This window comes from Coenobita brevimanus, chromosome 111, assembly GCF_032717465.1.
Source record: "Coenobita brevimanus isolate Jiangsu-jjx chromosome 111, ASM3271746v2, whole genome shotgun sequence".
Taxonomy (NCBI): Eukaryota; Metazoa; Arthropoda; class Malacostraca; order Decapoda; family Coenobitidae; genus Coenobita; species Coenobita brevimanus.
Window position 1 is genome coordinate 32,358,054 of NC_137064.1, and position 27,796 is coordinate 32,385,849.

Consider the following 27,796-nt stretch of genomic DNA (forward strand, 5'->3'; position numbering starts at 1 on the left):
TCATATAACGTTAATATTACTTGGCGATTCCTCCACTTCGCTTCCTAAGTCAATTTCTTCGTCTTCGTCATCGTCTTGTTCTCGATCCACCAGACAGTGGTCAGACAGATCCTCACTGTTCTTGCAGTCTTTGGCGGGGTCAGTGTCTGTGTCAGGATGCTGCTCCTGCTGTTGTTGTTCCTGCAGCTGCTGATGTTGCTCGCGCTTTTTCACCTCGGCATGACGCCACTTCATTCTGCGATTTTGGAACCAAACTTTCACCTGAAAATTAAAATTGAACTGCTTATCTGTGATATACTTTACCATAGTCACCCTGTAGATCATAGAAATAAGTGGCAAGAATGTTGTTGTAGTTCTACCTTCATCTGAATGTGAACCCAGTGAACTGCAGGTTGAAATTGCCGCTCTCCTGTTGCAGCCCACCATCCTTGCTTTGGAGGACAGGGAGGGAGTTTTAAGGGACATTTTTGTAACCGGGCAGCTCGACCATCCGGCTATACCGGTATCAAGACATGAATATGTCCCTCTCCAAACCTTTAAAAAATACAAGTTCATAAATCTATAAATCTGTCTATCTATACCTAAGCCGCTTCCCATCCAAAAATGGGGGTAGCGAGAAAGGACGACACACTCCCAGTTTACTCATCCACATACACACATTTACTCGTATAAATATACAGTATATATATATATATATATATATATATATATATATATATATATATATATATATATATATATATATATATATATATATATATATATATATATATTTTGGTAATACATGATGAGTCATTGTGAAGAAAACTAATTAACCTGAGCATCCGTAAGTCCCAGCGTGGCCGCCAGTTGCCGCCGGTCAGGTTTGGTGATATACTTTTGCATCTGAAACCGCTTCTCCAGCCCCTTCCTCTGCAGGTTGCTGAACACGGCGCGGGTCCACGTTCGTTTCCTGCGCCCGTGTGATCCCTGCGCCACGCCCAGCACCTCATGTCGGCTCCCCCCGCCCACACTGCCGCCGTACACTGCAACAGAAGACAGAATGTTATGTGTTTTCTTTCACAGTGTCATTGTTAGTAGTAGTAGTAGTAGCAGTAGTGGTGGTGGTGGTGGTGGTGGTAGTAGTAGTAGAAGTAGTAGTAGTAGTAGTAGTAGTACAGTAGTTGCAACCCCAAGCTCATCTTGAACTTAAACCTGGTGGACTGCAGGCTGAAGATGCCCTCCTACGTGGTCTTAAAATGGAAGAATTATACCCATTAATGGAAATCTATTTTATTGGGAAGATACAACAGTTTTGGCCCGACTTGGAGCTTCTTGAGGTAAAAACTGCCGTGTACTTTCAATAAACTTTTGTCGCAGATTACGTGGCACTCAGCGATTTTTTTTTCCCCCCACAAGCAAGTTAATATTCTCTTGTATGTTACTGATATAAAGCTGCAAGGAAAGCATGACAGCCTTTAGCAGTAACGAGAAATCGACTTCATATTACAGTAAAGCATTTCTCTATCAATGTAGCTTGATGCGAATGTCGTTGATAACAAATCTCAAACCCACCTTGTCGTCCCTCTTCCCTTCCCACATTGGTCCTGCCATCTTCCACCATTGGTGCCTCCTTCACCTCCGTCGTCTCTTTACTTTCCACATTTGTGATACCTTCCTCCCCCACCTGCTTCTCCCTCATCGTACCCCTGCATCTCACCACACGCCCGTGCTCTGCCCTGCCACTCCTGCGCCCCAGCACAGCCCAACCCAGCCGGTACCAGCCCCGGGATCAAAGTGCCAGATGGCGGGCGGAGGGCGCGGCTCCGTCAACAGTTTAAGTGATAATTCTAGCGGGTGTGGTGTTGGCGCCGCCTGTTTGCTGCCTCGCATCATGTGGCTATAATCGTGCTGACTGATGAAACGCTATAGCCTAATAAAACGGAATAAATGCGGGCCTCCTCCGAGAGCCCCGCCAAACATTGTTTCAACCTCGAGAATCCATTTGCTCCACACCATTTCTCTTCTTTTCGTCTCACTGAGGCTAGGAGGGGAGAGCAGGGCTGAACGAATCCTAACGAGAATTTCATATTAACTAAGTATTCTGGGTGCGAGCTGTAAACAAACGCGAATGACTCAAAATGCTGACAGAGTCTTGTAAACTGTTTGTTCTCAACCAATCACAGCTCCCTGTGTGCAGACTAACCCAGCCATTCCCGATAAACATGCCCGGGGACGTAAGCCAGGCCTGCGTCTCGTCCTAACCTCGTCCTTGCGTCGCGCCATACTAAGAATCAGATATGACGTCTGCTGGCCATTGGTGCCGTGCTAATGGTAACTGCGTGTGTACTGATGTGGTCAGGGACTCGTCTGAAGGGAAACACACAGGGGGTTGGGAGGTGAAGCGCGTGCGGCCCCACCCCTACAAAATTACCTCAACATCCCTTCACTTCTCGCAATGTTTGGCAGTTTGGGGTGAAATATCGAGGGTTTTATCGTCTCGCCAGACACATTTTCGGCCCTGAGGAGTGTTCCGGTGTTGGTGTGGTCGTAGTGATGGAAGGAGGGCTGACTGATGTATTTTTACCCAAGTTTGTGTGAATACCTGACCTTCATATAATATTTAGCTCACTCATAAACCATTATTTTATATACCATTTAAGTTCGACGACATAACGTATTTTTCGTTTAATGAGTACTATCGCATTTATAGACAACTAAATTGTAATGTCTCGCAGTGAAGGGGTTAAGGAAGGCCTTATGGCAGGAATATATTTTAAAATACACCACAGGATTCAAGGCGTTAATCTGATTAGTCAGCAGTGTTGATGCTGGAGAACTGTTGGCAATTCTGGAGAACTTTTCTGATGTGACTCAGGCTTTTAACATTTTCGGAAATGCACTTTTGTTCAACATCTCACCCTCGAGAACCCTACTCAAAGCTAAATAAGATTCTTAGCAGTTGTAAGCGTAAAGGTAGCCTAAATGCTGACGAAAGGATAAAACTGTTTACACCCGTATCTGAGTAAGCACACACACACACACACACACACACACACACACACACACACACACACACACACACACATTTTAATAAGCAGGAGTATCATTCATGTCTGGACAAATGTTGAATTTATTTCAAAATATACCATAACAAGATTATTAATTGCCACATCAGATAATAATAAGTTAAATGAGATGCGATAAGAGAGAGAGAGAGAGAGAGAGAGAGAGGAAGGTTAAGACGATAATGATGGTAGTGATGAGAGATGGATGCAGTGATGGAGATGAGGATAGTTGAGGAGGGTCAGGGAGAGGTGAGGGGGGGCAGGGGGGTAGACAGATGGTGAGGATGAGGGAGTGGTGAGAGAGGGGCTGGTGAGGGAGATGTCAGGGGAAACTAGAAGGGGTGGTGAGAGTGAGGGTGGTGAAAATGAGGGAGTGGTGATACAGATATGAGACTGATTACAATGAATGTTTAGAGTGAGGACTGGAAAGAATAAATGATGGAAAGAGTGAATGGCGGAGTGAGAGGAGAAAAGTGAGAGGTGGAAAGATGAGGGGTGGAAAGAATGAGGGATGGAAAGAGTGAAGGGTGGTGAGAGTGTAGGGAAAGCGAAGGAAATGCAAGTAGAGGGAATGGTGAGAGTGAGGGTGGGGAAGTGGGGAAGTCATGGCGAAGATATGAAGGTAACTGGAGAGGGTGAGTGAAGGATGAAAGAGATACAGGGGTAAGTAGAGAAAGTGAGAGGATGAGGGTGAGGAACTGGCTACAGTAGGAGTGGTGAGAGTGAGGGAGTGAGGATGGAGACTATCAGGGCAAGGGAGTGGTGAGAGTAAGGGAGGAGTAAGAGGGGTAATCAGGAAGAGAAGAAAGATGACAAAGGTAAACAGAGGGAATGGAGAAGGTGAGGGTGAGGAAGTTGTAAGAACAGGAGATGGTGAGGGAAACAGAAGGGTTAGAGTGAGGGGTAGGGTGAATGTGAGGATGAGGGTGAGGGTCGGGGTGAGGGCTAGGGTGAGGGTGGTGGCTACAGTCTGGTGGTAATGATGGTGTCAGCTTATTTGTTCAGTGTGGACCTGCCCGCCTGCCCCGTCCCTGTTTCACGCCTCACAACACACACACACACACACACACACACACACACACACACACACACACACACACATTCTCACCTGCCACACTTCCCCTTCCCCACCCTCACACCACCCACAGCGTCAGTCCCACCCACACTCAGCCATCTCACGCCCTCTTTGAATCTCCGTACCTTTAGTTCCACCCACTCTTTGCTGTTTCCTCCCGCCCACTATCGCCTACCATCCACACTTATTCCACCCATTCATCCTTGCCTCTCCTCCCACACCACGTGCGTCTTTTATCCCGCCCATTTTCATCCCCCTCTAAACCATTCATAGTATCTATCCCACCCACTCTCACCAGCACACCCTACCCCCTCCCCGCCCAATTTCGGTTTCCCTCCCTGATACCACCTACAGCCCTGATCCCCCTGTTTCAGCTATCCCTTCTATCACGCCTGTTTGTATAGTCACCCTTCTTGCTAGTTCTGTCCTTTACACGTGTCACCCTGTCCACATCTCCTTATAAACATAGTATTCCACACCCACTCATCTTAACACCCCACCCACACCCACCCACTCCAACACCCCACCCACACCCACCCACCTCGACACCCCGCCCATACCTGCTGGCCATCCCACACTCTCTCCTCCTCTCACTCTTTTTCCAGCCTCGTGCAACCCTATACATTCACTTATTTTTCCCCTCACAAGTAAGTACATTGGTTGCCTCTCTCTCTCTCTCTCTCTCTCTCTCTCTCTCTCCCTTCACCACCAGCCCAGTTCATTCATTCTCTATCCTTCCCCAGAACACTTTCCGGTTCCTGTTTACATCTTCCTATTTTCACATCTCTGCCAACCTCCACTCTCTGACTTTCCTAGGACAGGTAGGAATGGAATGCCTTTTTCCTTTGATTCACATATCAGCCATCATCATCATCATCATCATCATCACCACCATCATCCTTCCTCATCGTCATCATCATCATCATCATCCTTCCTCATCGTCATCATCATCATCATCCGTCATCATCATCACCGTCCGTCGTCATCATCATCATCATCCTTCCTCATCGTCATCATCATCATCCGTCATCATCATCACCGTCCGTCGTCATCATCATCATCATCATCATCATCATCATCATCCTTCCTCATCGTCATCATCATCATCCGTCATCATCATCACCGTCCGTCGTCATCATCATCATCATCATCATCATCATAGTCGTCGACATCATCATTCTGACCCTGCGCATCATTTTTACGTGAGGTGATCAGATTTAGTCCACCACTCCTTGACCTTCTCGAGGCGTGAGTGGCGGGAAGAGGACGTCCCAGCCCCGGTCACGTCTCTTGTATCACAGGGGAAATAAATCTTGCTTACACGACGAGTACTTGGTGGTAACGCAAGAGTTAACCAGTACTTTCACTTCTTGTATACAGCTGGTCAACTCTGCAACTGTCTTCCTTGGTCTGCCTTGCCCTGCCTGTGGCCTGTAGTACCGTATTTTAACCGCAGTGTGTCCGCATTGTCTGAGATGAATGAAGTTTGATGTTGACTTTCTTTTATTCATCTTTCTATGTAATGGACAGGTTTCGCAGATTCACAGCCCTTTGGTCTATATTTCTTTGTTTCTTATCTTTCTTTTTCTTTTCGTTTTTTTCTTTTCTTTACATAAAACTCCCTCCCTCTCCTTTTCTCCTGGTCCCTCTTATTCCCACACCCTCCACTTTCATCATCTTAAATCCACATTTTTTACCTTTCCTCAATATCCCCCATTCCCTCTCTATCCTCCGTCCACCCCTCTCATACCTACTCTCTTTCTCGTTCCTTCCTCCACCCACTCCCCTCACACTCACTCTCCACTTCCTCCATTTCACATCCACATTCCTTACCTCCCCTTAACACCCGTCGTTCCCTCCACCCATTCCTCCCACCCCCTCCCCCTTTCCTCCGCTTCCCTCCTCTTCCTTTCTCTTCCCCTCCTCCTCTCTGCACTTCTCCCCCCTCTCCTCCACTGTCCCTTCCCTCTCCTTTCCCCCACCCCTCTTCTCTCCCTAACTCCTTACCCTCTCTTCCTGTCCTCAAATTATCGTCTTCCCCCCTCCTTATACTCCTCCCCCTTCCTCTCCCCAATTTCCTCCCCTCCCCTCCCCCTTCTCTCCCCCTCCTCCTCTGGTGTAAATAGGTGAAGGGGTGCGTTAAGATGGACCCCCCGCACTTTATAGCCGAGGCGGTGGCCGGGTGCAGCTGGTGAGGGGGCAGGAAGCAGAAAAGGAGGAGGAGGAGGAGGAGGAGAAGGAGAAGGAGGAGGAGGAGGAGGAGGAAGAGGAGGAGGAAGAAGAAGAGGTAGGAGGAGGAGATAGGAAAAGGAAGAGGAGGAAGAAGAAGGGATTGGAGGAGGAGGAGGTGAAAAGGAATGGAGTACAAAGGAGTGCAAAGGGATGCAAGCAGCAACAAACCTACTGGTCCCTCCGAGGCTCTTTAAAACTAATCTACGGGTCAAGACAAGGAAAGAAGAGGAAGAAGAGAATGAAGAGAATAAAGAGATGAAGGATGAAAGGAGGAAGAATAACAAATGTGAAGGAAAAAGGGAGAAAAAGAGATAAACACATGAAATGGAAATATGAGTGATGGTGGCAGGGAGGAGGGGAAGAAGGGGGATTAAGGGAGGAAGGGGGAGTAGGAGGAAGGGGGAGGAGGAAGGGGGAGGAGGAGGAAGGGGAAGGAGGAGGAAGGGGAGGAGGAAGAAGGGGGAGCGGAGGATGGGGAATGGAGTATAGAGAAAGAAGAAAAAAGAAAGAACCGGAAGAAAGAGAAGAAGCGCGAAAAGCAAAGGAAGAGAAGAGATGGCTGGATGATGATGATGATGATGATGATGATGGTGAGGCGGAAGAATTGAAGGGAAAGAAAGAAAAAGAGAAGAAGCAGAGGAGGAAGGAGAAGGAAACTAGTAGAGAAAAGGAAAAGAGAGGAGAAAGAGGAAGGGAAAAGTGGGGAGAGAAAGAATGTTCAGCGGAGGATATGGAAGATGAAAGGAGTAAGAAAAGGAGAGAGAGAGAGAGAGAGAGAGAGGACGATGAAAAAGAGCTGAAGGGAAGGAGAGAGAATGTAAACATGTGAAATGGTTGGTAGTAACGAGACAGATGGACGTAAGAGGTGAGGCACAGAGGACGAAGAGGAAGAAGAGAGGACAAGGAGAGGAGAGAGGAAGAGGAATGGGGAGGAAAGAGGAAAAAGAGAGGAAGGATGAGGAAGATTAATGGGAGGAAAGGGAAGAAGAAGAGGAACAGGAGGAAAACGAGGAAGGAGGAGGAAGAGGAATGGGGAGGAAGGTGAAAAGAGAGAGGAAGGAGGTGAAAGAAGAGGAATGGGGAGAAAGGAGGGGGATGTGAAGGAAGGTGGGGAAGAAGAGAGGAAAAAGAGAGGAAGGAGGGGAAGAAAAAGAGGGGAAGGAGAGAAGATGGAAGAAGGATAGGAGGGGGACCAGGATGAGGAGGAATGGTGGAAGGAGGCACGGGAGAGGAAGAGGAGAAAGAAGAGAGAAATGATTGAATAACAGTAGGATGAGATTATATGGGTAAAGAGGAAGAGGAAGAGGGAAGGAAGGGGGAAAAGAAGGAACAGCAAAGACCGAAGGAAGTGATGGGCAGGAGGGAAGGGAGGAGAACGAGGTAAAGACTCCATAAAAGAGAATATGGCGAGAGAAGATGAAGAACCGAAGAAAAAAGAAAAAGTAGAGGAGGGTGAGGGGAGAGAAGTGAACTAATGAAAAGAGGGGAGAGGAGGGGAGGTTAAGGGAGGCAGGAGGAGGAAGGAAAATAAATGAACTGAAAGGGAAGTGTGAAGCTGAGTAAACTAGAGAGAAACGAGGAAGAGGAAGAAAGAATGAAAGAAAATAAAACATTGAGGGTTGAGAGAAGGATGGGAGAGGGCAAAATGGGAAGGAAAAACATATGAGGGGTAGGAAGATAAACTGAGGGAAGGATTAGACAGAGAGAAGATGGACGAAAGGAAAGGGAAACGCAAGAACTGGTGTAGCTAAGAAGCCTGGAGAATTTGAAATGACTAAAAGAAATTTAAAGTGTATAAATCGACAGGAAAGATGCGGAAAAGATGAGAAAGAGGAAAAAAAAAACAAGGCCTGGACGAAGGAAGAAAAAAGAAGTGAAAATGAAGGAGCGTTAACAAAGTACAACACCAGCGTCATACATTTTACGTTGCCCTACTACCTTGGCCTTTGACTGTTCTTGGTATCGAATCACTTACTCCTTGCCTGACCCTCAACATTTCCGCCAACTTTTGTCCTAATCATATCAGCAGTTTGATTTGCCCTTTCTGTGACCATGACCTTCGACCTGTTGTTCTCAAAATCGAGAAAAAAAAAAAAAGATTATCTGGAGAGAGAGAGAGAGAGAGAGAGAGAGAGAGAGAGAGAGAGAGAGAGAGAGAGAGAGAGAGAGAGAGAGAAGGTATATCAGTGTCACTCTTGCTAACGTTATTACTCCACAACCTAGCCATTCCCAGTCCCTACAGCTTCTGAATTTCACTTTATATTTAGCAGCAAATTTGCCGTCAGGTTTAGTCAACATGCTCTGTAGATCATGAAGCGAGTACTAATGAATATACTAATGTAGGCTGCTTGGAGGGACGTTTTGATCTAGACAAAAGTAGCAGAAACTCTGATATTGGAAAAAAGAAAGAAAGAAAGAAAAGAAACAAAATGAAAACGAAAGAAATTGTTTAACTGAAGACTAATAAGCCTAGGCTTAATACAGTATATAATTCTTAAGTACCCCATGAGAATGATTACGATTATTAAAAAGTCCCTGTGTTCCTGTAATAACAATATCATGTAAATCTCATGGTGTAGAGAACATCGTGCAATCTGATAACTGCCACTGTGCACATCTCTTCAGTCACAGTGTAGTCTGTTATTTAGAAAAACGTAACATGACATAACTGTTAGCAAGCACACCCTTCGTTCACCGTGTGGCTTAATAGGCGAAATACCGCCTTGAATTCCCGCGCATCGCACTCCTTGGTTCCAGATCATAAAGCCAGCTTCAAAAGAGTAAATATTACCTGGTAAACAAAATTCCAGATATTGGTATAAGAATATTCTAAAATATTTGTAATGCCAATGAAGTATTGACAAAAATATCTCAAATATTGTATAACCACATCTCATCGAAAACTATAACCACAACTTAATTTTTAAAGATCTGACACCAAAAGCGTTAATATGGCAGCCGTGATTATTGTTTTCATATCGTACACCTCGTTCACCTGGGGGGGTGTTCGGAGCAGTATTAGAATGAATCGGCGGTGGAACTGACCTCGTCTGAAAATTTTACTTTTTTTTTCTTTAAAGTAAAGCAGTTTCTAACCATATATATATATATTGAAAGCTAAGGATAGATATGGGATGTTCTTCGGCAAGGGATAATTTTGCTAAATTGTGAAAACGCGAAACAGTCCCGAACGAAAGATTGAAGTCAGACTGATGCGTGGGGGACGGAAGGAAAAGTAAACACGATGTGTCCGACGGCAAGGGAGGCTGCGGACGTGCAGGTGTCAGACTCGAATTGAGCAGTGTTCAGCGTTGTGTCTTATCGTATTGTGTGTCGCATCATACCGGGTACTGTGTCGCGTGTAGTGTCATGTGTTGCATCATACCGAGTACTGTGTCGCGTGTAGTATCATGTGTCGCATGGTATCATGTAGTGTGTGTGCCTCAGTAGCGAGCGTTTGCTTTCTCCCCAGCTTTTGGTCTTCCCACTGCGCATTGACTTCCTAACCTAACTGAGGGGGCTTCGTCCCCCAAAGCTCCCAGACCATTGCAATCACTTCACATCATGTGTAGCTAAACAGGGCATTAAATTCAGTTTATATACACAAATGCTACCTTACTGTGTTCACGTCGAAGGTTGTGTCGTCTGTTTGTTTACCATTGGGGCCACACGTGGGCAATGGGGAAGGCGGAAATAAGTACAAGGGAGGAACTAGACGCAGGTTGCACTGTGAATTGTGTCGTGCCAAGTTCATGTGTATGTAAAGTTGTCGTATGTTGTGTGTCGCTTTCCGAACAATGAAGTAACAGGAGGTGAAGTGCTGTATAGTGTGGCGTTATCGGAGTAGCGAGAGGTGCCATGTGAGGACAGGGCGGGCCACATGGTTAACTGCTGACTGCTGGCTGGTGTGGTCTGTGTGCTGACTTGAGCGGAGAGAAACTGCGAGGTGAGTATTGCTGTCACTCTCAGATAAATAATGCAGAACTGTAAAGACTTTCTCTCTCTCTCTCTCTCTCTCTCTCTCTCTCTCTCTCACACACACACACACACACACACACACACATTTTCATTCAAAGTGTCTCACACTAAATCAGTACTGTATACTGATCAACATCTCGTGTAGCTCATTGCTCTTCGCTTATTTATGGCCGAGTTTGCCACGTTAGATTAAGGTGGGCAATATTACTCTCCTGTAAAGTACATTATTATTCCTCAGGCTTAGATTAAGATAGGTTTTGGTTGAAGTAAGTTTGCAGCCAAGATAAACTTCAATCGATAGTTATTCCTTACTTAACAACCATGATTTATCTTAATTGCCAACATAAACGTTACTTCATGATTAGTCTTTCATGAATATGAGTTTTGGTGAAATGAGGTTTTTGATGAAATAGTGTGTCATAAAGGTTTTTAGTGACTGATTTTTCGCTAGTGGTAAGGTTTAAGCCGAAAGATTTTGAATAAGCCGCGTTTCAGCACACCGCGGGGCGAGTTGGAAGAAGTTTTAAGTAGTACGTTAATTATGTGTAGCCTACAGCACTAACACTGGATATAAACATTCTGAAGTATAAAATGCCCCATGTAACGGTAGTGTGGTGCTGTAGTTTACTGTGGATGGTTTAAGATATTCTTAACTAATTATTCAGAATGCCGCACTGTATGTTCTGGTATTCTTACGGGCTTAGCTTCTGATGTCTGCCGTTACGCGAGTTCGTGATTTATAACAATACTGAGTAAAATTCTGATAGTTCATATCAGGAGGTTGTGAAAATACTCAATTTACTTTAATAATAATAATAATAATAATAATAATATTATTATTATTATTATTATTATTATTATATTACTGTACGGTGCTAGGATAGTATACGGTACTCACGTGAGGAGTAAGCGACGAGGTGTGGGTGTCGTGGTGTGTATAGCGGGTGTGTGTAGTAATACCCCCCACATTCCCCCCTGCCCCTCGCCGCGCCGCACCCGCACCCACACCCGCCGGGGCTCACGCTGGGGCAGGTGTAGACGGCGGAGGGGGCGGGTGAGGTGAGGCACGAGGAGGAGGAGGAGGAAGAGATGATGGGGGACGGGGTGAGCAGGGCTGAGACGGACACCCCGGGGGAGTAATCTGTGGAAAGAAGATAATGATTAGGCAGGTAATTAAGAGTGTGATGATGATGAAGAAGAAGAATGGGGAAGTTTATGATGAAAGGGTTGAAGACTGCTTAGAGGGGTCGCACATGACAAAGGATGACAGCTTCCATTTTAATATAACATGATAGACGACGAAAGAAGTCTGATGGGTTATGTGAAGCGCATCTAAAAAAAAAAAAAAAAAAAAGTGCAGAAGGTTTTGTTTATGATGAGCCAGGATTCCAAAGGCAGTTTAATATTGCTCATAATTTTATGCTTTGTCTTTGTTTTGTTTTCTCTGTTTTTGTTTTTGGATCTTACCTCACTCTGTCTTTTGAGTGAGATTTAGGGTTGGGATGATGATGATAAAGACTACATTATTTGTCATACTTAGGTTAGTCTATTTGGTGAAGATGATATCCACAGTTTTACCATCATCACATCAGTCAAGAAGTCAGGATAAATAAAATGTGGCCATATACTTCGTGTGTCCTCACTTTTGGCTCTCCCTATATAACTCGAGCTAAAATGAGTCAAAACCTGTCATATACCGTAAGCTAACGACGGACCACCCGTAAAGTGAATAAACATCGTCAAAGGGGCAACACAATACAAAGTTCCAATCTCAATCTCTCCTTAATTTCTCCTGGGTCCTTTAGGTTCTCACACCAACCCTTCGCTTTTATATCCCCGCCCTCTCTTTCTCTGATTTATGAACATTTTACTTCCTTTTTATACCTCACCCTTTTAACGCGAGCTGTCTTTGATCTGCTCTGTTTCCCTGCATGTCTTGTTATTTTTTTATTTTTTCGTGCATTCATAATTTGGCCAGTTTGTCGCGTAATTATAGTCTATATTTCTCATTTGCCCCGTAAGGCTAAGTCAGTTTTTGCATGTGGTTATTTGTTTATGCAGTTACTCGTATGTTTCTGTTTGATTCCATGAGGATAGTCTTTTGCCTTTCACATGAACAGGTATTTAGCATTTTTTTTTTTTTTAACGTTCTCCCTCCAAGCCTTCAGTTCCCACCAGACTTCACCCCCTCCAAAATCTTCACTTTTTCTCCTCTCCATGCACCTTCCACCCCTCCAGTCTTTTTGTCACCCCTCCAAACTCACTCTTACACATCCAGTTTCCTCCTCACTCCCCTCCAAGTCCCTCCTTATCCCTCTGTCCCTCCCTATCCCTAACTAGCCCCTCCTCACTCCTCTTCAAGCCCCTACTCACCCTTCTCCAAGCCCTTTCTTACCTCTCTAAACCCCTCCTTACCCCTCTCCGAGCCTTTCTAGCCTTAGTATCTTTCATCCTTTCACTTTTTAACACTCCCACTCCCCATTCTTTTACTCATCACCTTCACTACCCTCCCTCATCCTTCGTGTCCACTTCCCTTCACACCTCTTTCTCTTCCTCTACGTCTGTTCTGTCTCCTTCCCCTCCTGCCCCACTACACCTCGCCTTTCATCAATTTTCTTTCCTCCGCAGCCCTCTTCTTCCCTCTTCACCCGTCTTCTTCCTTGTCTCTACATTTCTGTCCTCTTTTTTCTTCCTACATCTTTCTCCTTCTTCCATCAACACATCTGTCTTCTTTTTCTTTCCACGTCTCTCCCATCTCCTTACTCCTCCTATTCCCCCCCCCCCTTTCCTTTCCTTCACACCTCCCTCCTTCCTTCCTCCATTCCTCTCTCCTTTCCTCCTTCCACACCTGTATCTTCCCTCCATCCACACTTATGTCTTCTTTCCTCCACACCTCTGTCTACTTCTTTCCCTTCACACTTCTATCTTCCCTCCCTCACTTTGCACCTCTGTCTTCTCTCCCTCCCTCCACATCTGTATCCTCCGTCCTTCCCTCCACACCTGTATTTTCTGTCCTTCCCTCCACACCTCAGTCTTCTCTCCCTCCCTTCTCTACCTTTTCTCTCTCCACTTCACTTCTCTTCTTTTTTGTCTCCACTCCTCATATCTTTTCTCTCTTCACGTCACCTATCTTCACGCCCCTTATCTTCTTTTCCTTCTCCATGTTTCTTCCCTTCCCTTCCCGCCCCTCCAGACCTCTCCTTCCTCCCCTTGCTTCCTTTCTCCCCTATCCTTCCCTCCATCCCCTTCCCCCTCCTACACCCCCTCTTCCGTCATCACCCGTTCCTCATGAGTGTGTACAGGGGCGGTCACTGGTGTTGATGGGGGACCTGCCAGACCCGCATCTACACCACCACCATCAGTATCACCACCACCACTATCATCATCACCACTACCACTACCACTATCACCGTCACCAATGCCATATCATCACCACTACCACCACCACTATCACCGTCACCAATGCCATATCATCACCACTGCCATCATCATCATCATCATCATTCCCATTATCATCATCATCATCATCGTATCATCCCAGCGTCATGAGGCGGCGGTCACTGATGTTGATGTGGGAGTAGTTAGACACGCAGCAACACCATCACCAGCACATTGTTTACCACCATCACCATCTTTACCACCATCACCACAGTCAGTTCTGTTGATAGGGGGCCTGCCAGCCTTGCATTTATGCTAGGCTACCACCATCACCATCATTCTATCACTGTCATCACCTGTCTTCATCACCATCATCATCACTACCATCCTCACTATCATCATCATCATTATCATCATCACCACCACCACCACCATCATCATCAAAATTACCACTGTTCTATCCAAAGTAATTTATCTTCGTTAACCATCTCATTTATGGCTAAATTATGGGCGGTATTCTAAGTTATTTTGGGGGTTTCGTTACACAATCACTTTACCGAATTATTCTGTACATTACAACTCAGTATCCTCATTTATAATACTGGTGAAGGTTATGGCGATATTGAAGCGGTACACATAGCACAGAAGAGAATGCTAAGGTGTAGTATACAAAATAAATCGCTAAAGAAGAATGCTACGAAACCTCTCATGCCATTTAAAATGTTTAATTACGGTATATTAGCAAAACAACGTGCGTCTTTTGTCAACCTGTCCCTTCACTACGATGAGGGTTTTTTGTACTTTATCCTAGCTACCACCAGACGGCTTTATGCATCCCTGAAATAATCTGTAGTGGTGAAGGGGTTAAGTTTGGCAGCATCTAACCTTGCCAGTTCAAAATATTTCCTTTAATTACTCGCTTCCCCCGGAACATACTGTATGGTAACTTTTCCTAGCTAGTCCTTTGTGATTGATTGGTTTGTTAATTTTGTCTGGATTATGAAGTTTCCGGTCATCTATTTTCCGTATATGTTCACGTTTCATTGCTATATTGGCCCGTTATTAGACATTTTTCCCTATGTTTCTTTCGGTATTCACTTCTTGCGTGAGAAAAAAAAAAATCCTTCTCTTGCTTAATAGACGCAGAGCGTTGTATTTAGCCTAGCAGAAGCTTTTAGACCTGGAGGGATTAGGTGTAGCCGCAGTTAACCCCTTCAGTACAAAAGGTATTTCGTGAAGTTGAATAAAACTTGTGAAGATAACAGGAATAACTGTATACGTTATTAGAGCTGGAAATCTACACGTTCAGATTTACGGTACTCCGCTTGCATCAGAACGGTCTGGGATGACACCACCACTAATTACCATGTTTCTCATAGACGTGAGATTGCAGGCCAGAACACTGAATGATTTCTCCATGAATTCCCCCACGACCAGATTCGTGCATTCCAGACATCCGATCGACCAGAGAATATCAAGTAATAGTTGATATATCTATCCGTCTGTCTATCTGTCTGTCTGTCAGTCTGTCAGTATCTGTGTATCTGTCTATAAATTCATAGTCTAATGAAAAAGAAGAGCGCCCATTTTGGTGAACACAACTTTATATGGAGCGTATCAGTTTCAGATGCCATTTATATATTGTTTGATTTTGCTGGTTTATTTAACTTGTTGCGTGGGTAACTCATACATTAAATTCTGTTCTTGTATTCGACCGCTGTAAAGGTGTAGACTAAGTAGGGAATGTGTATTGTTTGAGAGTAAATATGACAATGGATAATACAATTATGTGTAAATGGATCATGAGTGACGTCGTGTTTTTTAGGTGTTCAAGGAAGAAAATGTTGAGATGAATTTATTAGTGTTACTGGGTCGTAGTTTACATTCCGTGTGTATGAGGGAGCATGTGGTGGGGGAGTTATACATGGGCGAGACAGCAGGAAACATCTGCCCCTTGAGAGTGTGTGTGTGCGACAGTAGCAGGGGCGTTACAGTGCCTGTCACCTCTCATAAACACACACACACACCACCACACCCTAATGCTCCCTTACACACTGCACTCTCACCGCACCTCCACGAAGTGTTTGTAAATATGGAAACAAAATACGATAACCATTTTTTCACTACAGAGAAAACACCCTTTGCCTCTCTTGCTCCCTGTTCTTGGCCACCTACATTCCCGACAGCTGACTGATACTGCCGTAACACCTTCTCTTCTCCGTTTATAGATGCGGAACCCGATGTGATGTTTTCTTCCTATCTTTATTGCCGTCAAAGTCAGATTATGCTCTCCATCTTCATGTTTTTCGCCTACATTTCGCATGATACACCTTCTCCTTTTTCGAACATACCGCTTATTTATTTATTTATTTTTTAACTTTGTGTTTCGGGGTGTTGCATATGACTTTTAAGACTGTTAGCCTTTTTTTCGTCTTCACTAAAATCTGTACAAGTGAGAAAAGAATATATTATATGTAGGCCTAAATGAGAAAACCTTGGAAAGCTGATCAGAGCACATTAACAGGGCAAGTAATACTGGTGAATATTAACGCACGAGTGACATGGCGAGGAGCCCGGATATTCTCATTTGTTCCCCTGCTTCTGGGATTTGTTAACACCTCCACCTCCCTCCCTCGTCTCCTCATCCCCACCCTGCCTCCTTCCCCCTGCTCCCTATACCCCTCCTCCAACTCCCTATATCCTCCCCTCCTTACTCTGCCTCCCTCTTCCCTTTAGCTATCCTGCATTTTCCCCCACTTTCTTTTTTTAACCTTTCAGCCTGCCTAGTAATGTCGCCCTCTCATTACCCTGCTTTATCTCTGTCTCCTTTTCTGATCCCAATCGTTCTGTCTTGCATTTTCTTCCTCTTTCAATATTCCCACCTCTGCCTCGACCTAATGTCACTCTCTCTTTACCCTGCTGTATCTTTGCCTTCCTTTCTGATCCCAACCTTTCTGTCTTGCATTTTCTTCCTCTTTCATTATCCCCACCTCTCTACCTTCGTACTAATGTCATTCTTTCTTTACCCTGATTGATCTTTTGTCTTCTTTTATGATTCCAACCTTTCTGTCCTGCATTTTCTTCCTCTTTCATCATGCCAGCCTCTCTGTCTTCCTACTGATGTCACTTTTTCTCACGTCTGTACCCCGCTTTTTCTCTGCCCTCATTTCTTACCCTAACCTTTCTACCTTCCTAGTCTTTACTCCTCATTTTTACTCCTCATTTTCTCTACCTCCCTTTTTATCCTAATCTCTCCTGGTCCTACTTTCTTTATGGGTTTTCTTTGGTCATTATACGTCCTCGTCATGTTTACTCTTTCACCTTCACTGATCTGTTATTTTTATTTTTTATTATAGCGGTACATTTTTTTTTTTTTTTTTATAGTTTTTATGAGTGCTAGCAGAGATTTCTCTCCGTATATCAAAATCAGTTAGGTTTAGTCTGAATAGCATAACTAACTTTATTTATATATATTTTTTTTCTTTAATGATGTTCGAGATAACGTCTGTCTCATTCAGTGATAGGTAGGATTTTTTTTTTCGGCTGAACAAAAACATCTTGTGTTAAGCGGACGAGAACACCCTCAGGTTCCCATACTCCCCGTCAGGTGAATAAAATCGTCTGGCGTCAGCTGCAATAGAATACTAGAGTTTCGACAGTGATAAGAGGATTTTTCTTTTCATTATTAACAAATCAGGGTCCTATTACTCGCTTGCAGCTGAATAAAATCGTCTTGTGTTAGCTGGAATAAAATACCAGACATGTTCTGACAATGATATGAGTATTTTTTTTTTTTTATTAACGCCATCAGGCACTTATTATTCGCCCTCAGCTGAAGAAAATCGTCTGGCGTTAGCTGTAATAGAAAACCAGAGCTGTCCGCACCATGAGAGGGTTAGCAGCACAGCGGCATAAATGAAACAGACGCTAACCCTTACACGCCCCTTGGGAAACTCCTGAGAGCCTGTGTACTTTGTTCCTGTGGCTGCTTCGCCTCTCGGTCTGTCAGCACGGCGACCCCGGCTGACCTGATCCCCTCTGCGACCCCGCCTCCTCCCTGCGACCCCCCTCCCTAGGCCCCGGTGGTGGTGATGTGTCGACAAGCAAAGTGGCTGTCACCCCCTGTTTATAAACACAAACACACGTCACCCCGCCTTCACTTGTTTCACCCTCCCCTGCCTGCCCCGATGCCCCCACAGAAACAGAGGGTCGTGTTCTGAGTGACTTTTGGAGGTTTCGTATCCTAACACATCTTCATTAGCGATTTTTTCTGCACAATACATCTCAGTATCCTATTGTATGTTTCTGGGGCAAGCTATGTACTCAGTAAGAACGTATAAACAAGAGAAAAGAACGTCAAGGTATATTATGTTATTGCAACACCTCTTCTGTAGCGACTTCTTTGCCATATTTCACCTCTTGTACGTTATTGATGCAGGCTATGTCAATATTAGAAAGACGTAAATGGCATGCAAGAGAATGGTTAGGTGTATTAAGCAAAATAAATCGCTGAGGAAAAAGTGCAATGAATCCTTCTTTACCATCTAGTATGTGGCTGTCGGACCCGTATTCTCGTGTGATAAGGAGGCTCCCTAGCATCTCTTCCTTAGCGATTTATTTTTGGATATGGCTGGTTAATATCCTTTTGTACGTTACTTAGGCTTTGTGAAATATGGCGATGTTTGAAGGAGTTATATATCACAGAATAGGACAGTAAGGTGTAATAGGCTAAATAAACCACTTAGGAATAGGTGTTAGGGAGCTTCCTGAACCGACTATATAGAATACAGCTCTTGGTCTTTTTCTAGTTGGTCCTGGAGGATCAGTAGCCCTCTTCCTCAGCGATGTAGTGTATTGGTCACCTTTCAGCTTAATATCTTCTTGTCTTTTATTGATGCAGAATGTGTCGATCTGCCCATTACAATGCCGTGAATTGTCCAGATGATAAAATTGTACCCACGAATGGAAATGTTGCTGTACGTAAACACTCATATGTTCTGCTTCTGTTCGTACCTGCATTGAATAGGGTCCAGGTCTGGAGGGAAGTGTTGTCTGTCTTCAGTAAACTTTTTTTATTTTTTTTTCATTTTTTATTTTTATTTTTTATTTTTTTTTATTTTTTTTTCTTTCACTTGTCTCATGTAGGCTGAATAAAATCCCCTGGTGGTTGCAAGAACAGAAAATAATATACATCGTCATGCAGCTTTAAAGGATTACTCTCTTCACCACTAGAGGGCCGTCCCAAGCTGTGTAAAATCGTCTACAGGCAGCATGGGAAAAAAATGTACGCCATGGTACTGAAGGGAAGGCTACTCAACCCACCTCCCATCATATTCTCCTCGGAACACCCTTTTCATCGCAATCTTTATGGAGGATTTTTAGATTGCTGTACATAATGAGCGTAAACTGAGGAAAAAAACGCCATAAAACCTTTCAAAATTAGCGCCACACGTTCCCGCCAAAAATCTCGCCCCTATCCGCACCAATTAAGAAGGGTGTTATTAGCTTACACTTCCCCCCTTCGTCTATTTACACCGTGCAGTATCAAGGTGACGCAAAATAGAGCCTTATGGGGATAGGAGATAGAGGTGTTATTAGCTTATAGTTTCCCTTTTATCCATTTACCCTGTGTATCATCAGGGAGAGGCAAAAATGGGTCTTATGGTGATCAGGGATAGAGGTGTTTATGGAGGTCTGTTCGCACGGGTCTGGGTAGCTTCAGTTGAGTTGCTAACTAGTAAATACGATAACTGGTGAGGGATGGAGTCCGGGAGGGTGGGGGAAAGCGAGAGATGATGATAAACTGAGGTGGAGAGAGAGAGAGAGAGAGAGAGAGAGAGAGAGAGAGAGAGAGAGAGAGAAAATGAAGAGACGAATTTTAGGAGGGATAAAATGGAGATGGTGAGATGTAATAGAAACTTAACGACTGAAAGGAAAGGGAAATCAAAGACAATAAGTTAGACCAGTGGTTTCCAACCTTTTCTAATTCTCGCCGCCCCTCACTGAATGACACGTTCCCTGCGTCCCCATTCCTCAGATACTGCATGTTACTGGCATAGTTGGCACATGTCAATAAATATCATAGATTCTTAATCTTTGAAATTGTTTATATATTCAGATAACTAGATTTCATATTCATATCTGAAATATTTTCTCCATATTTAGAAATTACTGAATTCCATTATAATTCATAGTTTTCAAATATAATTACCCTCTTTATCAAGCCTTCGCCTCCCCTTAGGCAGCCCTTCGTGCCCCCCTAGGGGGGCGCGCCCCACAGGTTGGAAACCACTGAGTTAGACAACAGAGATTCGAGATGATAACAGAATCTGGACGGGAAGCAGGAAAACTGACGCATTTATATATATAGTGGAAATAGAGTGGATGAGATATAATTAGGTTCAGGATGACGTGCATACAGTATACGGAGAAAGATAGGAAAGTAACGCTGAGATGTAGTAATAATAAGATGGGTGCGAGGAGGTTAAAGAAGCAGGGAAAAACGTTGTTATAGATTAAGATGATGTGTATTCTGAGGGATAGGAAGAAAGGCTGGAAAAATAACATTGAATAGGAGCGACAAGTGTGAGTGGATTTGTGCAAGGTTGGAGGGAAGACGGAAAGTGTACTTAACGAAATGTAATGCATGTGAGGTAGGAAAAATTAGTTAGATTACGCCGGGAACAAGAGCCATGCCATTATAGGAACAAAACTGAAAGAGATGAAAATTGCTTAAAAAGGTAGAATCTATGTAAAGGAAATTATTATATAAACTTTAATCACTGAGGAAAGAATGGCTTACTGGAGGAAGAGACTGAGGAAAGAAGTACAAATAGTAGAAACATCAACAGGATGTGAGCGCACGATGGCGGTAATATGAAGTGGTTTACCGTGCGTATTGTCTGGATGAACTCGCAGAAATGGGTAGGCCTACGGGATAATATTTGGTAAAGTAAAGAGAGATTAGAGGAAAAGTGCACCTCCTAGAAAGGGTACAGAAGACGGGAAAGAAAAGGATTACCGTAGAAACTATGATGATTAAAATCTGGAGAAATACCGGTACGAACAAACCCTGCTGTAACCCTTTTCACCGGATGACAGTTACTATATTATGGTCTCCAGACAGTTTTATTCAGCTAAAGAGAGTTTTTTCGAACTGGAGAGGTTAAATATGTCATTAATTATCCGTGTAAAAACTTGATCCCCTCCCTAATTTGCCTAAAGTTGTTTGGTGGTAGCAGGAATACGATGAAGACGTCCACTGCCTTAATAGGTGAAAGGAAGGCGCTGACTTTGATGGAATGGGGAAGTCTTGGAGGCTGAGCAAGAGTTGGGACTAGCCTATTTACTGTCTTACAAAGCTGCAAAACGAATGGCGATCTGATTAGTATATTAGTGTACCGTATTTATTAATGTGTTGTCAGGAAATATAAGTCTGGTGCCACCTCAAGCGATGCTGTGCTAATGATTGTTCTCGTCAGGGCACTTTTAGCGTGGTGGTTGGGTACTGCAGTTTGGATAGCTATGCATGATAATTCTGTATATATCGTGCGTTTTGGTTCATAGAATTTCGCTCTGAGTGGAACCATGCTCTCCCGGGCTCGCACATTTCGTGACATTTTATGAATGTATACGGTATATACTGGGCGAACAAGGAGATCCGGCAAGCCAGCTATAAATCTTGCAATTTGTAAATACTCGTAAGTTATGTTCGTGCATATGTTCCAACCTTACCTAAGCACTGAACAAAATACCTAATCTCCTCCTGTATGCGACTTAGTGACTCACTCGGTTTGGCACTATCCTTACCTGCGGGGGATGCTCTGGGTTTGATGTCCCACTTATTATCGCTTAGTAATGGGGTGGGCGTTCATAAGGCAACGCCTGTCCGAAACAATTTAGTAAGCAAATCTACACCATTCTTCTGTCTACAGCCACTGTCTCCTGTTTCATCGTATGTGCTGTACCATTCTAACTTCCCCATGTATTTACCGTACCGTACCATTTTTGCTTCCTCCTCGCTGCGTATCATTCTGCGTCGTCAGGTAGTCGTTGTTTTTCGAAATTGCACGAGTAACAGGTGTTGAACACAGATGGTACTCAAAACTAATATCTTGAAACAAACTATTAAAATCTGACGGCGAACATTTTAAAGCTGGAAGTAAGTCCTGAAGCACACAGAACTACAGTATATGCAGTTATTAAGAAATACGCTTTTTAACGAAGACAGTCAAATACTGGGATTATTATATACCCATTATAGTATTATTGTTGTCTTTATTTTTACAGAAGATGAACAGAGAGAGGAAAAATGAATAATAGACAAAAAAATCCACAAAAAACTATGACCTCCACTCTTTAAAAAATTACAGGGACAAATAAGTGATGGATTAGAAACTGTTGCCTCGCCATTTTGTGCGTGTGGTGCAGGCCAGGTTTAATCACAGCGATCCTTGTGTGGAAAATAGACTGAAGGGGTGAGAGGCATTCAGTGTGACACCCTAGGATGCGTTCAGTTCTGCGTTTCAAAGACTATAGGAGAATGTAATACGCTTCTGTCTGAAATTAACAGTTTTGGGGATCTCGCTGGTGGCCTTGATCTCGCGCGCTACATCTGCAAATCTGGATGGTTGCCATGGATACCTCCGAGTCAACATAAGTCTTAGCGTAGGCATCACAGCTGAAGTGTCTTTTGGGAATAATGTCTTACGTTACCAAGCAAGTGAAACGGTCCTCTTTGGAAGACAAGTAGTGACGTATAGGAATGAGGCTGCCCACATGTTTTACCCCCTTTCATATCCATATTGTAGCTTTCAAGTAAAACAGCCAACAAGCTACTTTATTGAATGCCTTCTTTACGGATTTTATCCTTGAGTCTTTGTCCTAATACAGGAGGTTTCTGTGAATGCAAATATATATTTTTTTTTGGATGGTGAAATACAGAGACAGTTCGGAGCCCTCAGTCCTTCCTACACGGAAAATTTCTGGGAATTGTGTAAAAAAGAAAATTATGTGTTCCGGGTTAGATTCCCTGGCCGATCACGAGACATTTGGGCTAGAAAGACTCTTTACCCAGGTCTTTTCGTACCTAGATCTGAAATTAAGATCTGGTTGTTTAAAGTGACGGTTGCATGACATCCTCTTTGCTATCCTTACCTTATTCTGTTAGTCACACTGTTGTAGGACCTGCGTAGCGTGGGCCAACTGACTTACTGCAGCTATCTTTTCTTCTTATGTTCTCATGTGACAAGGAAGACAGCAGACAGGAAGACAAGAATGTGAGGAGCGGTCGTAAGAAGACAGACAGACAAGGATGATAGCAGACAGGAAGACAGGAGTGTGGGCAGCAAGCGTAAGAGACAAACAGACAGACAAAGAAGGCAGCAGACAGGAAGACACAAGTGTGGCCAGGCAGGCAGGCAGGCAGGCATGGTGATGGTCGGCCGGTAAACACAGACACGGGAACGACCTGCACGAGCCCTCTCATTCCCCCACCGGCGCCACCTTCTGAGTTACTGCATTGCCCTTGGACAAACTTTATACTCCACTCCCACTCCATTTTCAGAGGAGGGGTGGAATAGAGAAGGGGTAAGGTAGGAGGGGAGGTGAAGAGAAGGGAGGGTGTTCAGAAGGGAGGTGAAAAGAAAGGGGAAGGTTAGGAGGGGAGGGGAAGAAGTACCGGTAGCTACCCCTTCCTTGTTTTTGAGGGGAAGAGGGGAAGAACAGAGGGAGAGGTCTACTAAGGGAAGATAGAGAAATTATTGCAACTGGCATGGAGGCGAGACAAAGAAAGGAAGAATTGTTTATGGGAAGACATGGGAAACGGAAGATGGTAAAGCGATTGTGAAGAAAGGAACGTGAAAGGAATGAAAATCAGAAACGAATATTGTTACTGTGGAATGAATGGAAATGTGGAAGTAATGAAGAGGTGAAAGGGATAGGATATAACGGGATATAAAGTACAACAGTAGTCTTCTCTAGGTGTTACCTATAAGCACTTGTTACCGCGGTTAATGAAATGAAGGAGAACGATGTGGAGAAAATGAAGTGTTTAGGAAGAGAGACGTGGAGAGAGATATGAAAGGGAAGGAGATGTGCGGGAAGTGTGAGTTGGAGGGAATGAGATGTGAAGAGTGAAGATGAGAGGATGCCGGATGCACATGGTGGTATACTTGACAGCACGCTGATGTGAGGGAAGGAAGCTGCAGGAACAGAGACTGGAGGGTGGAAGGGGAGAGGAGGAGGCTAAATATATAAGATGGGAGCTGTATGGTGCGTGGAAGAGGTTAGATTTTCGTGGAGAATATTGGTGAATTTGTGGATTCGGGATGGACTTGGATAGGGTGGGTGGATTTGTGGGGAGAGAGGGTGAAAAGGAAGTGCAGGCACGGGGAAGGGGTGAAGAAAATAAAGAAGGAGCTAGAGGGATTAGATTTGGGGGGAAAGAATGTTGGTGAATTTGTGGACAGAAGATGAACTTTGATAGGAAGGATGGTTTTGTGGACAGGAGGTGTGAAGGAAGGTCGCAAGGATGGAAGGAGACGAGTGAATGATGCATAAACATTGACGATGATTGATGAAAGTGGATTTTGATTGGGAAGGTGGATGTGTGGATAGGAGTGTGACTTTATGGAAAAGGAGAGTGGAAAGGAGGAGGAGTTGAATGATGCACCGAGGTAAACAGTGAAAGAGGAATGGTGATGGATAGGGTCTGGGAGAACGACAGGATGAGAGGGGAATTAGGGGAAGGGAGAACGATGCGTGTAAGAAAAAAAAAAAAATGTTCACGGGTATTTTCTCGAACCATATACGGATAATTATCAAGGTTTCTCTTACTCTGAGCAAAATTATCGAGAGGCAGCAAGAATAGCGAGAGTATAAGTCGCCATCGCACTGCTGCTAAGGGACTCGGGTGAAATTTTGTGACTACCTTCCTATGGGTTTAAGTTGGTTTGTTGAGTCACGTACCAGGAAAATAGATGCATCAACTCCGTCTTTACTACTTGAGCCCTACTTTGTGAGAACGTATTTTAAGATCACAGCAGACTAGTGTTAAAATATGAGAGAATTGGCTCATAAATTCAAACAGTCATCTTAACCTCCTCATCATGTTTAAATTAGAAGAATTGTCTGGAGGTAGCAAGAATAAAAATAATGTCAAGTACTGAATGTGTAAATTACTCTCTCTCTCTCTCTCTCTCTCTCTCTCACACACACACACACACACACACACACACACACAAAACCAAATTCCTCCGTAACCAGTTCTGTAGCATCTGTTGTTCTCTTATCAACCCTGGATCATCTTAAAACAGCATTGCAGGGCTTCAACTAAGTGCCACCTCTCTTCACAACCACTCACTCTCTATCCACTCCTCTCTTCTCTTACTCCTCCGACCATAACCTCGCCCATTCACTCTCCATCCACACTGAGAAGCTTATATTCATCTCCGTTATCCTCTCTCCCTCCATCGACCATAACCTCGCCTATATAAGTTCCTACCACGATGAGAAGTTTGTCTTGTATCATCTCTTCCGATCATAACCTTGCCCATAAGACCATTATTAACACAGTGAGAAGCTTTTATGTGTCTATGTTATCTCACATCACTCCATCAACCCTATCCTAACCCGCACACTTCCCTGCTATCTCTTCTCAGTCTTTTCCCACCCTTATCGACTGTAACTTTCACAATACATTTTTCCTTCCACAACAAGAAGCTTTTATCCATCTCTGTTATCTTCTTTCGCTCCATCGACCACAACCTTTGCCCCTACACTCTTCTAACACACTGGGAAGTTTAACCTATATATATATCCCTGTGGCTTTCACACTCCCTTCTTTCACGCTTCCCCGCGTATATAATGGGAAATGGTGGTGAAGAGGGAGGTGGTGAAATGGATAGATCATTAGTTTTTGTCACATTTACCGCCTTCCTTCGAAACAAATTAGTAATACCGATAATAATAATAATGATAATCATAATAATAATAATAATAATAATAATAATAATAATAATAATGATAATAGCAGTAATAATAATAATAATAATAATAATAATAATAATAATGATGATGATAATTCGGTAATAATGATAATGATAATAATAATAATTTACACAGATTTTACGTCTTTTAGCTTAGGCTGTATCAACGAATAGCCTCCAGTGTACTATAACCATATGATAATAATATGATTTTTTTTTTTTTTAACAAAGAATATACTTACCGCCACACACTGAAATGAGTTAACTTATTGGATCGCTTTTACTCCTTTTTCCAATAAACCTTGTTGTGTATAAATGTGATTCTATAGTTAACAGTTTTCAAGATCAAAAATATACTGAAACTCATGCAGAAGTGGGCAAGGCTTTGAAGCGACAGAAAAAATGTGGAACTGAGTACACAAATCTTTCAATGTGATTTATTTATTATTTTTTTTTTTATAGTTTATTCATGCCGAGTTTATTCTCGTGGGGGAAAGCTCGATACTTTTTGAGTTTCGGAAAGTCTCCCCTAAGCTGAAAGGAAAAGTTTGAAGTGAGCGAAAATAAAAGAGAAATCCGTCATCATAGTGGTGTGGTTAAATGACAGGCAGTAGAGTACACAAGACGAAGACGAGATAACTGTAATTCAGCGAAACCTAACCTAACCGAGGCAGGCATGAACAGTGAAGCATAGAAGAGAAGAGGTATAATTATGGGATGATTGTGGTATAATTATAACTCAGCTGACCTTAACCATCACTGACCGTCTTATCCTACCCATCTTATTAAGTCAGTTTAGAAGGCTGTCTGAACCCCTTTCTAAACGTAGCCCAAAACACGATAGGCTCCATTTTTTATGCCATTTAACTATGCCTTTATAAATAAATAAATAAATATATATATATATATATATATATATATATATATATATATATATATATATATATATATATATATATATATATATATATACGCGTAGGGCATAGAATTCAACATCAGGAGAATATTAATTTGCCAGATCCAGAAAATGCTGGCAAGGAAAAGGTGCTGGAGAGCTTCAGAAACTCGCAAAAAAAAAACAGCCCAAAATTTTGGCGGTTTTCTAGTACATTTACATAGGGAATAGTTATAGCTTTTTTGTGTTGTGATGCACTGGAAAGGAAAAATAAATAAATAAAGAGCTTTAATCTCTCAGTTTATGAAGATGGGCCTCTTCTGTACAGTAAGAAATAAGATGATGAAAGCTGTCCTACTGTGAAGCTCGTTCTATTATAAAATAATTGAACAAATAAAATGAAGATAATTGTCGAGGATATTCATAACAGTTATATGCATCTCTGTAGCTCAGTGTAATTAATGGGAGACAGATTTCAGCAACAAGGCTCAAGAAGGAAAATCTTTATAGTGACTAAGTACCGTAGCTATAGTTCATTCATCTTGACTTGAAAGAATTTTGATGTTTTTTTGCAGTGTAGCTTATTTCCTGTACGGTAGCTCACTGGCAGAACAAGACACGATACTACGGTTCTAAATTCTTTCCATTATACTTCTTGACTAGCATCGTATTGTGGTGTTAATCTGTAATCAGTATTCTAGGTAGATGGATGGTAATTTTAGGCCAGGATAAAGTGAACAGGGTATATAGTAACCGGTGTAACCCTTGAAGGTAATGCATGACCCTTCATATGTTAATCTTTCGTTACTACCCAGCATACAAGACAGAGATGGAGATTTTAGGCCAGGTTAGAATGATGAGAGTTTGTATTCACTGCTGTAACACTTGACTAACCTTTGCGTGGTTCGGCTGCCAGCAGTCGATCCACTCCGAATTTTAGTGGGGGCGCGGCGGGCGGGGGCGAGGCCTTGCTGTAGGGTGCGTTGTGGGCGGATGTGGGCGTGTGGCGTGGGCTGAGGGCTAGGACTGGGCTGGTGGTGGGCTGGGGCAGGACCACACAGGCGGCGGTCCTTGGCACAGGCGGGGTGAGGGGCAGTAAGGGCGGCCGCAACCCCTCCTTCCCCTCCAGCATGGTTAGAAGGCCGCCCAGGGGAGGCAGCGGGGGCGGCGAGAGTTCCCATGGCAGACCTCCAGGTACGAACAT

At 43.5% G+C, this 27,796-nt stretch overlaps 1 pseudogene; it reads right to left on the reverse strand.

Moving 5' to 3' along the window:
• LOC145417859 (uncharacterized) lies at window positions 1–27,796 on the reverse strand (annotated as a pseudogene).